Here is a 12,506-nt window from a genome sequence, read left to right on the forward strand (position 1 = left end):
ATTCAAACCCCTCTGCATCTACTGCAGTGCACACAGGGAGGGGAAATAGCTTCCCAGGTGAGCATTCCCTCCACTCTATATCTGTTCTAAGCAGTGCTGGGGAATGGGAAAAGTTCCCCTCAGCTGAACCTGAAAGAAAGGGAATCTACTCTTTCTTCTGTACGATGTATGTCTTCTTGTCAGCAATTTGTCCATACAGCTGGAAAGTTCATCATCCACATTCTCTGAGAAAATAAATAAAAACCATCCCATGATGTAGGAGAGTCATCTGACTGTGACTTTCGTTGGTTAATAAAGAAACTGTCTTGGCTTTTGATAGGACAGCAGCTTAGATAGGTGGAGTAGTAAGAACAGGATGTTGGGAAAAAGAATCAGGGTCAGGCAGACGCCATGTTTCTCCTACCCAAGACGGACAGTGGTTAGAATCTTCCCAGTAAGCCACCACTTTGTGGTGGTACATAGATTATTAGAAATGGGTTAATCAAGATGTGAGAGTTAGCCAATAAGAGGCTAGACTAATGGGCCAGGCAGTGTTTAAAAGAAAACAGTGTCCGTGTAATTATTTTGGGTAAAGCTAGCCATGAACCAGGCAGCGGGACACAGCCCACTCCATTTTACTACAGAGTGATGCTCCAATTTACAACAGATGGCTGCACAATGTGGTAACTAACTCCATGTAAAGACTAAAAGGGCTTGAAAAGGAATTGTAGACACAAATATAGAGTTTAACACAGCTTTTTCTGTTTGCTAGGACGTGCAGTAGAGAAATTTCCTGTTTCAGCAATAGCGGCAGAAAAAAGCTGCACTGTTTTAAAACATGGCTTCCTGGGCCCTGCTGCCAGTGCAAACTCCAGCTATGGAGCATTTCTGGGCCTGGACGTTTGTGTGCCCACTCGGGGTCGGGAACAAAGTAGCTGAGACCATGCCCATGGCTTGGCTCTTCCTGCCTGGGTAGGCAGTAGGATCAGGTCTACTCTAAAGTGGTGGTTTTGAAATACCAGTTTCTGGGCTGTGCCAGAACTGTCTCTGTTCTGGCTCCTGCAGGAGACAGAACTTTTTGAATGGAGCATTTGGAGTAAACTGCTATGAGTTGTTTGATGGCAACTAGACTCGCTGTGTGCCTAAAAGGGGGTCATTGTGTGCTGCGGCTCAGAGGCACAAGCAGCTCTGCCATGCTAGCAGTGCAATGTGCAAGGCTCAGAAGTATGAGATCCACCATGTTGGACTGGGCAGGGCGAGCCTGCAGTACCTGGTTTTGACCTAGGAATGTCACAGCTTAGATTCTCAAGCGCTTAGCGATTTAAAGGTGCAAATCAAAAGTGCTCCTGGACAGTAAAAAAATTACAGATTCACAATAGGACAGATTCAGACATAAAAGACCTCTAAATGGGTCACAATGTTGGATGAGTGTACATAGGCTTGGGAGAGAAAAGAAAAGGAATATAGAGAATAAAGTTAATGCCTTAAAAATATAAGGGGTAAAGTCTTGAAAGAGACAGAGTACAGATAGTTATAGATTAAAAGAAATAAATAAAAATAAGCCACATAAAAATGGAAAATTCTCAGAGGGCCTGGATTCTGTGTATTATTGTGTTTTCTTTAAAATTTTTGACTGTGAAGGAGCTAAGTACAGAGAGACATTTCATTATATGGGCTGCCAAGCTAAACAAGAATGGAGATCATAAGGGTATATGACTTCAGAATTTGGATCTAAGAATATGACTCTTTGGGAAAGAGATTCTTTTGTTTTCACAGAGGATGAGACCCTGTGGATTGTTTCTGTCCCAATATGATATGAAAGACCACGCCCTCCTGAAAGGTTGCTATAAACACCCTCAAAGAATTACTTCACAAAGGATACACCAAAAAAAAGACCTGATTAACAATGCCCCTATATAGCAGAAAGAAGTTTGGAGAGAAATAACTACGTCCATATTCCCAAATATTGTATATAAATGTTCTTTTACATTTAAAGGGGGATACGATATAGATAGAAATAATTTGCATTGGTATGGATTTTGCTTTAGCAATATAGATTTAAGGTCAATTTTGTTGTATGTATATATATATATATATATATATATTTCTGATCTTGATTAAGGTATTGTGATTGTATAGTTTATTTAAAAATGTAATGTATAATTAGGAAATATAGGTTGTTAATGGACAATCATCAATAATAGTCAAGCTTGTAGTCATGTTAGTTAGATTTTCTAGATGTGCATAGATATATTTCAGAAAGACATTCTTCATATCTTTCAAAGACTACAGAATATGGCATTTAATGTTTTAATAACTTAGGGCTTTTCATGACAATGAGACACGTCTGCTCCTGGCAGCACCAGCTACTTCAAGAGGAAGATGGACATTGAAGAGGCTCCTTATGGAGTTTGATAGCCATTTGGGCAAGAAACTGCTCTTGCCTGGACTGTTGCATAAACTGGACATGAAGAACCCACAGAGAGAGGACTGCTGAACTTGTTTGAAGGTAAGGTGGTCTTTCAGAGTTCCTGATTCATGAAAGAGTCTGCGAGACATTCTGCAGGACACAACATATAGTGACTAAACTGCCTTTGAAATTTCCTGCTTCACAGAAATGTCTGCTGGATACTATGGGCCTGTAGGCCGAAGATGGATGCCCCAACAGTACAAAAGAACTTTGGGTGACTGTCCAGGCAACGAGATGTCTCTGTTGTTTTTAGAGTTTTGGAAGTTGCTTATTTCTTGTTTACTTAGGTAATATTATATCCTTCTGGAGTCTTTGATGGAGTTGAAGAATAAATAGATAGTTATAGTTTTCCTTTGTTATGATAAAAGATAAAATAGATATTGTAACTATAAATCTTGCTTTATAACTGTTTTGTTATATGTAATTTTACTATGTTAAAGTGAAGGCCTTTCTTTTTTGTTTAAACAGAAAAAGGGGAAATGATGTAGGAGGGTCATCTGTCTATGTGCTACTTTCATTGGTTAATAAAGAAACTGTCTTGGCTTTTGATAGGACAGCAGCTTAGATAGGTGGAATAGACAGAACAGGATATTGGGAGAAAGAAGCAGAATCAGGCAGATGCCATGCTTCTCCTACCCAAAATGGACAGTGGTTAGAATCTTCCCAGTAAGCCACCACTTCGTGGTGGTACACAGATTATTAGAAATGGGTTAATCAAGATGTGAGAGTTAGCCAATAAGATGCTAGAGCTAATGGGCCAGGCAATTTTAAAAAAAAACAGTGTCTGTGTAATTATTTCGGGTAAAGCTAGCCAGGCAGGCTGCAAGACACAGCCTGCTGCTCCATTCTACTATAGAGTAGGGTTCCTATTTACAACAATCCCAGAGCCTGGAGGCTGATCCCTGCCAGTCTACACAGTCTGGAGAAAATGGATTCTTCCCTCTGTCCAACACTGACTAGGAAGACTTTAAACAATTTTTAATAAATAGTTTTAGAAAGATTAATGAGACCTGATAGAATGTTTTCCTTTGTCACCCAGTCAGCCTCAGATATTAGAAAAAATTATAGAAGTTACCGAAAAATTATAAGTGCAAGGAGGTCCCAGTTCCTGGAGCTAGTTCAAAGGTATTTAACAACAGAGAACTAAAAAGGTCAAGAACTTTTCCTAAACTGAAAGCCACTAGCATCTTCTCTGATGATGTTACACAGCTACATTTGCAGACATCCAGCAAAACTGGGTGACTTACCCTCTGTTAGAAGAATATCTTCTAGCTGAACACTCTGTCTTCAATTGAAAGATAAAGTTGAATTGTGTCTCAGATTGACAGTAAAGAGTTCACAAATGGGACATCTATATCATATTCCGTGCCCCCACTATGCAGGAACCTTCATGAAGATGCCTCATTCAGTGTTTACAGTACCAAGTTTTCCTTTCTTTAAAGATTTATTTTTGTTTTATGTGTATTCATCTCCATTGTTTACTTTTATGAACTCTTTATGGTGTTTTCCTGCACATAGGCACATGTACCATGTACGTGCATTCTTGGCAGAAGGCAGAAGAGGCGTCTGATCCCCCAGCACTGGAGTTACAGACAGTTGTGAGCTTCCATGTAGGTTCTGAGAATTGAGCCCAGGTACCCTGGAAGATCAGCCAATGCTCTTAATCAGAGAGCCACATTTCCAGTCCTTAGAAAAGACAATTAAAAAAAAAGTTAGGAACTAGCAAGGGTAGATCTGAAAGGAGTGAGGGGAAACTTTGACCATAAAAATGATCAAAACATATGTATTCCGGCATGACAATCTCAATAGATAAAATACTGTGTTTAAAAATGCCTTCTCCGCCAAGGCAAGAATTCCTCCAACAATCTGAAAAACAACATGAAAATACCAGATCCTAGCGATCTTAGGACAGAAGGACTTGAACACCCTATTCCGGAAGAAGTGGAAAACAGTGTCATTATGAAAGCAATAGAGTCTCTTAAACAGGGTATGAATAACTCACTTAAAGAATTTGAAGAGAAATATAACAAAAAGATGGAAGAAATGAGTAAAGAAATGGAAGAGAAATATAACAAAAAGTTTGAAGAAATGAGTAAATTCGTAAATGATACCCTGGGAAACCAAGAAAAAACAATCAAACAGGTAATGGAATCAGTTCAAGAATTGAAAACTGAAATGGAAACAGTGAAGAAAACATAAACCGAGGGCCGGCAGGATATGGAAAATCTAGGTAAAAAAACAGAGACTTCAGGAACAAGCATAACCAATAGAATACAAGAGATAGAAGAACGAATCTCAGATTACGAAGACACCATAGAGAAAATAAACGCTCTGACCAAAGAAAACAGCAAATCCAACAAATTCTCATCACAAAACATTCAGGAAATATGGGACATAATAAAAAAAAACCAAATCTAAGAATAATAGGAGTAGAAGAAGGAGAAGAATTGCAGATCAAAGGTCCAGAAAATATATTCAACAAAATTATAGAAGAAAACTTTCCCATCCTAAAGAATGATATTCCTATGAAGGTTCAAGAAGCATACTGAACACCGAATAGACTGGATCAGAACAAAACATCCCCTCTCCATATAATAATCAAAACACAAAGCATCCAGATTAAAGAAAGGATATTAAGAGCTGCAAAGGAAAAAGGTCAAGTAACATAAAAAGGTAAACCTATCAGACTTACACCAGACTTCTCTCTGGAAACCATGAAAGTCAGAAGGTCCTGGATAGAGGTACTGCAGAAACTAAGAGACCATGGATGCAAGTTCAGACTACTATACCCAGCCAAGCTATTATTCACTATCAATGGAGAAAACAAAATATTCCAGGATAAAAACAAATTTAAACAATACGTAGCTACTAATCCAGCCTTACAGAGAATATTAGAAGGAAAATCACAACCCAAGGAATCCAACATTCCCAACACTGCCTACAATAACTCAAACATCTAGCGACCCTTCACAAGCACAACTCAAAGAAGGAAAACACATACACTCTACTACCCAAAAAAAATGACTGGAGTAAACAACCACTGGTCATTAATATCACTTAATATCAATGGACTCAATTCACCTATAAAGAGGCACAGACTTAGAGATTGGATACGAAAACAGGATCCAACATTCTGCTGTTTACAAGAAACATACCTCAACCACAAAGACAGACACCTACTCAGAGTAAAGGGTTGGGAAAAGGTTTTCCAAGCAAACGGACCTAAGAAACAAGCTGGTGTGGCCATTCTAATATCTAACAAAATCAACTTCAAACTAAAATCAATCAGAAGAGATGGAGATGGACATTTCATACTCATATCTGGAACAATTCATCAGGAAGAAGTCTCAATCCTGAATATCTATGCCCCTAATATACAGGCACCCACATATGTAAAAGAAATTCTTCTAGAACTCAAGACAGTCATCAAACCACACACGCTAATAGTAGGAGACTTCAACACTCCTCTTTCACCAATGGACAGGTCAATCAGACGGAAACCAAAGAGAGAAATAAGAGATTTATTGGAGGTATTGAATCGAATGGACTTAACAGACATCTATAGAACACTCCACCCAAATAGGAAGGAATATACCTTCTTCTCTGCAGCTCATGGAACCTTCTCGAAAATTGACCACATACTCGGTAACAAAGCAAACTTCCACAGATACAAAAAATATTAGTAACCACCTGTGTCTTGTCAGATCACCATGGATTAAAATTAGAATTCAACAACAATGCTTCCTCAAGGAAGCCAACAAACTCATGGAAGTTGAACAGTCAACTACTAAATCACCCCTGGGTCAAGGAAGAAATAAAGAAAGAAATCAAACTCTTCCTTGAATTTAATGAAAACAAGGACACAACATACTCAAACCTATATGACACTATGAAAGCAGTGCTGAGAGGAAAGTTCATAGCACTAAGTGCCCAATTAAAGAAAATGGAGAAAGCACACATTGGAGACTTAACAGCACACTTGAAAGCTCTAGAAAAAATAGAAGCTGATTCACCCAGGAGGTCTAGAAGACTGGAAATAATCAAACTGAGGGCTGAAATCAACAAAATAGAAACACAGAAAACAATCCAAAGAATCAATGAATCAAAAAGCTGGTTCTTGGAGAAAATCAACAAGATTGACAAACCCCTATCCAAATTAATCAAATGGCAGAGAGAGAACATACAAATTAGTAAGATCAAAAATGAAAAGGGGGACATAACAACAGACACAGAGGAAATTCAGAGAATCATTAGATCTTACTATGAAAGTTCATATGCCACAAAGTTGGAAAATGTAAAAGAAATGGACATTTTTTTAGAAAAGTACCACATACCAAAGTTGAACCAAGAACAGATGAAGAATCTAAATAGACCTGTTAGTCGCAAATCATTAGAAGCTGTTATCAAAAATCTCCCTACCGAAAAGAGCCCAGGACCAGATGGTTTCAATGCAGAGTTCTATCAGAACTTCTAGGAAGAGCTAATACCTATACTCCTTAATGTATTCCACAATATAGAAATAGAAGAGTCATTGTCAAACTCCTTTTATGAAGTTACAGTTACCCTAATACCAAAACCACACAAAGACACAACCAAGAAAGACAATTACAGGCCAATCTCACTCATGAACATCGATGCAAAAATTCTCAATAAAATACTGGCAAACTGAATCCAATAACACATTAGAAAAAGTATCCATTATGATCAAGTAGGCTTCATCCCAGAGATGCAGGACTGGTTCAACATACGCAAATCTATCAATGTAATCCATCATATAAATAAACTGAAAGAAAAAAACCATATGATCATTTCATTGGATGCTGAAAAAGCATTTGACAAAATTCAACATCCATTTATGATAAAGGTGTTGGAGAGACTGGGGATACAAGGATCATACCTAAATATAATAAAAACAATAAACAGCAACCTGACAGTTAACATCAAATTGAATGGAGAGAAACTCAAAGCCTTTCCAAAAATCAGGAACATGACAAGGCTGTCCACTCTCTCCATACTTCTTCAATATAGTGCTTGAAGTTCTAGCAATAGCAATAAGACAACATAAGGAGATCAAGGGGATTCGAATTGGAAAGGACGAAGTTAAACTTTCGTTATTTGATGACGATATGATAGTATACATAGTGACCCCAAAAACTCTACCAAATAACTCCTACAGCTGATAAACACCTTTAGTAACGTGGCAGGATACAAGATCAACTCCAAAAAATCAGTGACCCTCCTATACACAAAGGATAAAAAAGCAGAGAGGGAAATCAGAGAAACATCACCTTTCACGATAGCCACAAATAGCATAAAATATCTTGGGGTTACTCTAACCAAGGAAGTGAAAGACCTATTTGACAAGAACTTTAAGTCTTTGAAGAAAGAAATTGAGGAGGATACCAGAAAATGGAAAGACCTTCCCTGCTCTTGGATTGGGAGAATCAACATAGTAAAAATGGCAATTCTACCTAAAGCAATCTATAGATTCAATGCAATCCCCATCAAAATCTCATCAAACTTCTTCAAAGACCTTGAGAGAACAATAATCAAGTTTATATGGCAAAACAAAAAAACCCAGGATAGCCAAAACAATCTTATACAATAAAGGAACTTCAGGAGGCATTACCATCCCTGACTTCAAACTCTATTACAGAGCTACAGTATTGAAAACAGCTTGGTATTGTCATAAGAACAGAGAAGTCGACCTATGGAATCGAATAGAAGACCTGGATACTAACCCACAAACCTATGAACACCTAATTTTCGACAAGGGAGCTAAAGGTATACAATGGAAGAAGGAAAGCATCTTTAACAAATGGTGCTGGCATAACTGAATGTCAACCTGTCGAAGAATGAAAGTAGATCCATATCTATCACCATGCACAAAACTCAAGTCCAAATGGATTATAGACATCAACATTAATCTGTCCACTTTGAATCAGATAGAAGAGAAAGTGGGAAGTAGTCTATAAGATATAGGTACAGGAGGCCACTTATTAAGTAGGACCCCAGTAGCACAGACAATAAGAGAAACAATGAATAAATGGGACCTCCTGAAACTGAGAAGCTTCTGTAAAGCAAAGGACACTGTCAGTAAGACAAAAAGGCTGCCTTCTGACTGGGAGAAGATCTTCACCAACCCCTCATCAGACAAAGGTCTGATCTCCAAAATATACAAAGAAGTCAAGAAACTAGACACTAAAACTCTAATTAACCCAATTAAAAAATGGGGTACTGAACTGAACAGAGAATTCACAACAGATGAACTTCGAATGGCCAGAAGACCCTTAAGGTCATACTCAACCTCCTTAGCGATCAGGGAAATGCAAATCAAAACCACTTTGAGATACCATCTTACACCTGTCAGAATAGCTAAATTCAAAAACACCAATGATAGTCTATGCTGGAGAGGATGTGGAGTAAGGGGAACACTCATCCATTGTTGGTGGGAATGCAACCTTGTGCAGCCACTTTGGAAATCAGTGTGGTGGTTTCTCAGGAAACTGGGAGTCAACCTCCCTCAGGACCCAGCAATTCCACTCTTGGGAATATACCCAAGAGATGCCCTATCATACTACAAAAGTATTTGTTCAACTATGTTCATAGCTGCACTATTTGTAATAGCCAGAACATGGAAACAACCTAGGTGCCCCTCAATAGAAGAATGGTTAAAGAAGGTGTGGAACATATATACATTAGAGTTTTACTCAGCGGTAAAAAACAATGACATCTTGAATTTTGCATGCAAATGGATGGAAATAGAAAACACTTTACTGAGTGAGGTAACCCAGACCCAAAAAGAGGAATATGGTATGTACTGAATCATAAGTGGTTTCTAGCCATAGTTAAAGGTCTTTGAGTCTAGAATTTGTGATCCTAGAGAAGCTAAATAAGAAGGTGAACCTGAAGAAAATCATATAGTTATCCTCCTGGATAGTGGAACTAGGCAAGATTGCCAGGCAAACTCGGGTGCATGGAGGGTGGGGGGATGGTAGTAAGGGGAGATGGTCAGGGAGAGGGGAGAGGGGGAGGATTGGGGATGGCTTGGGGGAATGGGAGGAGGGAGGGAGGAAGGATGGTTGTGGGAGCAGGGAGGTTTATATCTCAGCTAAGGGAGCCATTTTAGGGTTTGCAAGAGACTTGATTCTGGAGGGGTTCCTAGTAAAAATTAAATTAAAAAATAAAAAAAATTTAAAAAAAAATTAAAAAAAATAATAAAAAAAAGAGAATGCTTTACTGAGTCAGGTAAGCCAGACCCAAAAAGAGGAATATGGTATATATTCACTCATAAGTGGATTCTAGCCATAATTAAAGGTCTTTGAGCCTATTATTCGTGATCCTAGAGAAGCTGGATAGGAGGGTGAACCTGAAGAAAATTCAGGTAGTTTTCCTCCTGGAGATTGGAAATAGACAAGAGTCCCAGGTAACCTCGGGTGCTTGGGTGGGGTGGGAGGGTTGCTGGAATGGGAGAGGGTTGGAAAGAAGGGAGCAGGGGAGGAATAGTGAAAGCTCGGGGGACTGGGAGTGGGGGAAGGAGGAAGGATAGATATGGGATCAGGGAAGAATATATCTCAACTAAGGGAGTCAGTTTAGGGTTTACTAGAGACTTGATTATAAATGGGATCCCAGGTCCAAGGAGAGATCCTCAGATTGTTGTCTGGACAGAGGAGAGGGTGCCTGAACAGGCCTTGGCCCGTAACCATACTGATGAATATTTTGCTTATCACCATAGATCCTTCTACTGGCGATGGATGGAGATGGAGACAGAGACCCACATTGGAACACTGGACTTAACTCCCTAGGTCCAAATGAGAATCAGAAGGAAAGAGAACGTGAGCAAGGAAGGCAAGATCAGAGGGAACCTTCATCCGACGAGGGATGGCGATACAGACGGAGACCCACATTGAAGCACCGGACTGAGTCCCCAAAGGTCCAAACGAGGAGCAGAAGGAGGAAGAACATGAAAAAGGAAATCAGGACCGCGAGGGGTGCGATCACCCACTGATACAAGGGGACTGATCTAATGAGAGTTCACCATGGCCAGTTGTCTGAGATTGAGCAAGCACGTAATCCAGCCAGATTCTCTGAACGAGGCCCGATTCTCTGAATGTGGCTGGCCCGGAGTCTTTCTGAAAAGCCATTGACAATGACACTGGTACTTGTTTCCTCTGCATATACTGGATTTTTGGGATCCAGTCTGTTTGGATGCTCACCTTCCTGGACCTGGAGGGAGGGGGGAGGAGCTTGAACTACCCACAGGGCCAGAGACCCTGACTGCTATTGGGGATGGAGTTGGGAGGAGGGGCGGAAATGGAGACTTTTGTATTTTAATAAACTTTGAGGAAAAAAAATAAAAATAAAAAAAATAAAAATGCCTTGTGTTAAAATAGAGACTCACAGTCAGACATTATGCAGAGAATGAGAGACCTTGAAACACTGAGTTTTAAAAGCAATGTCTCCAACAAATCCCTCCTCAGAGCTCAGGGAACCCTGTGGAAAGGAGACACAGAAAGAGTATAGGGGCCAGCAGGGGTGGAGAACACCAAGAAAACAAGGCCCTCTGCATCAGCATATGCACAGCTATAGCTACTCAGAGGAAGTGCAATCAGTATGCACAAGGCCTACACGGGTCTGCACCAGGTCTCCTGGGCTTATACTATGCCTTCAGGTTTACTGTTTAAAGGGATTTTCTGACCACAGGAACAAGTTTGCCTCTCTGGGTCTTGTGCCCTCTCTTGGGCTCGTTTCTTTCTGTTTGTCTGTTTTGTGTGATAGGTTTGTTTTTATCCTGTTACAGTTTCTTGAAATGCATGGATGAATATATGAGTATAAATCTAGTCACTAGGATAAAGGCTAACAGGGGAACTGTCATTTATACCATTTGGGACAGAGAAAATCAATCTACTCCAATGAAAATGATGCTGGCCATAAATAACACCACAGGGAAGATCACATGTTCTAAGTAAGTGACCAATGCATGATGGATGCCACAGTTTGCATGTGTGTGTGTGCATGTGTGTGTGTTTGTGTGTGTGCTTTTAATTAGTTACAGATGAATTTTTATTTTGATTCATTTTTGGTTTTGTATTTTCTTTTTGGGTGATGTTATATTTTTTACATTTTGGGCATTTGTATTTGTATTGGTGTTTTGGCTTATTTTTTGATATAGAACTTAAAGTTGAGTGTGTAGGGAAAAGGGGAAGATCTGGATAAACATTGGGGAGGTGAGGAATGTGATCAAAACATGTGTAAAATTGAAAATGATTTTCAGCCAAACAATAATGAACCATGTCTTTAATCTCAGCACTAGGGAGGCAGAGACAGGTGAATTTGTTTGTGCGAGGACAACCTGTTCTACAGAGGGAGTTTTAGGGCAGCCAAGGAGGCACAGAGTAAACCTGCCTTGAAATGAATAAACAAATACATAAATAAATATGCTTTTAAATAATAAAAAATATATAAATAAGTAAAAACTGTTTACAAAAGCTAATTATAAACTCATCGAACATTTACTCCATCTACTGTTTGAGAAAGAAAGGCTCTCCTTTCCGCTCCTCCCAGATCTGATGAGTGGTGCTCAGATTCTCTTCCTTTGAGCCATTATCCCTTCTCCTCTCTTGTGGCAGCACCTACAGAGTATTGGATGGACTTGTCATTTTGAGACAAACCGCTGCAATTTCAATAAAGCTACTGAGTGGCAGAATGACAGCATTTTTTTTAAAGTGATGTTTAAGTTTTACAGTCTTGTGCCTTCTCTTTTTTCTTTCCGTTTGTTAATTTCTGGTTTGGTACCATTTCACTAGCAAAGATAATTTTATGGTAGTTATGTTAGCTTTATTTAAGCCTTGCATATTTTAGAAAAGCCTATCTTGGGAAATACTCTATGAACGCTTTGAAAATAATATACTGGGAGAGAGCAGAGATGGAGAGGTGGCTCAGAGGTTAAAAGCACTGGCTGCTCTTCCAGAGGAACCAGGGTCAATTCCCAACAGCCGCAGGCAGCTCACAATTGTCTGCACCTCCTGCTCCACAACGTCCAACACCTCACAAAGAT

The 12,506-nt window shown here is 39.4% G+C and overlaps 1 long non-coding RNA gene across 1 annotated transcript in view; it reads right to left on the bottom strand.

Moving 5' to 3' along the window:
• The window catches only part of LOC148123566 (uncharacterized), an 83,705-nt gene that overhangs the window by 31,149 nt on the left and 40,050 nt on the right, over window positions 1-12,506 (bottom strand). The gene's annotated exons all lie outside the window — the stretch shown is intronic.

This window comes from Myodes glareolus, chromosome 1, assembly GCF_982192425.1.
Source record: "Myodes glareolus chromosome 1, mMyoGla1.1, whole genome shotgun sequence".
Classification (NCBI taxonomy): Eukaryota; Metazoa; Chordata; class Mammalia; order Rodentia; family Cricetidae; genus Myodes; species Myodes glareolus.